Genomic DNA, 1,410 nt, shown 5'->3' on the forward strand with positions numbered 1-1,410 from the left:
AGCAATAGTAGTACGTAATATGTAGAAGTAGTATAATAATAATAATAATAATAATAATAATAATAATAATAATAATAATAATAACAATAATAATAATAATAACAATAATAATAATAATAATAATAATAATAATAATAATAATAATAATAATAATAATAATAATAATAATAATAATAATAAGCAAAACGATGTCGTTTTAACTTAGAGAAGTAAAACAACGTCGTTTTAATTGAAAGACTAAAGTCCTCCCATGTCAGCCCTTTTAATGACGTAGCACCGTATGATTGGAATACATATCCACGTAGGCGCAAGTGAGTTACACGCATGGAGGTTGCAAAATCGGAGGTCATATTTGTTCAGGTTTTGAATAGTTAAAGGTCCTACTTGTGCACTATCAAAGTTTAAGGTCAATGTTATAATTTGATATCAAGTTTAGGGTCATATTTATGTATTATGCCTAAAATAAAAGTTATAGCAACTCTATTACGGATTCCGCTAAATAATGTTTTCATAAACCTTACCTTTGTTGCTAATTCAGCTTTAAAGTATTTTTTACATTCACTCTAAATGTTATTTCATTTCACATTATATATCAATAAAACTATCCTCATATGCACACTTTAATTTGAATAAGCATCGTTTTTGCCATGGCAGTATTTTGTATTTAATGGGTACATTTTGAATGGAGTTGAAATGTTCAATAGGTATTGGTGCCGAGATGAAAACTTAAATCGAGCTTCAAGGGCCGGCTATGTATTTGAATTTTGACCGCTATATCTATATCTTATTTTATCACCAGCGTGCACTTCACTATTGACAAAGATATTAGCCTGAAAATTTGCAAAAAAAATAAACAATATCTCACATGTGTGTTGTTGGGATATGGATCTTTGTCTCTTTCTATGTGGATAAATAAAGTTTAATTTGGACCAACTCATTTATGCCCATAGGCCCAATACTATGGGGCATATATAGATCTTTTTAGGTCTTATTTCATCATCACAAAAGAGAGTTTTCAGCAGCCAAAGAGAGAAAAAGAAAGCTGATTTTCGCCCAAATTTTCAGCCATAGCTGTCAACTTCAAATTACGATTTTCGCTTCGTTTCTTGTCCGATTGAGATGATTTTTGGATAACAGAAACTGACGGAGGTGGATTTTGGTGGCCTGTAGCTCATGTTCTTCTCCCGAACAGTAGCTGCAGTTTTTGTATTTGTGCTCCTTTTTATTCTCTAGTTTTGGTGCTATCTTGTTGTATTGTTGCTCATTGTTTGGCACTTGTTTGGTGACCATTTTGGAGAACAATATTGTCTTGATGATTATAGTGGAAGTTTGGTTACGTTGTTTTTTACCCTTCATGCTGAAGGGTTTTCCACGTAAATTGGTGTCTCATATGATTGCCTTTATTTTTAT

The sequence above is a fragment of the Capsicum annuum genome, unplaced genomic scaffold, assembly GCF_002878395.1.
Source record: "Capsicum annuum cultivar UCD-10X-F1 unplaced genomic scaffold, UCD10Xv1.1 ctg80841, whole genome shotgun sequence".
Lineage (NCBI taxonomy): Eukaryota > Viridiplantae > Streptophyta > Magnoliopsida > Solanales > Solanaceae > Capsicum > Capsicum annuum.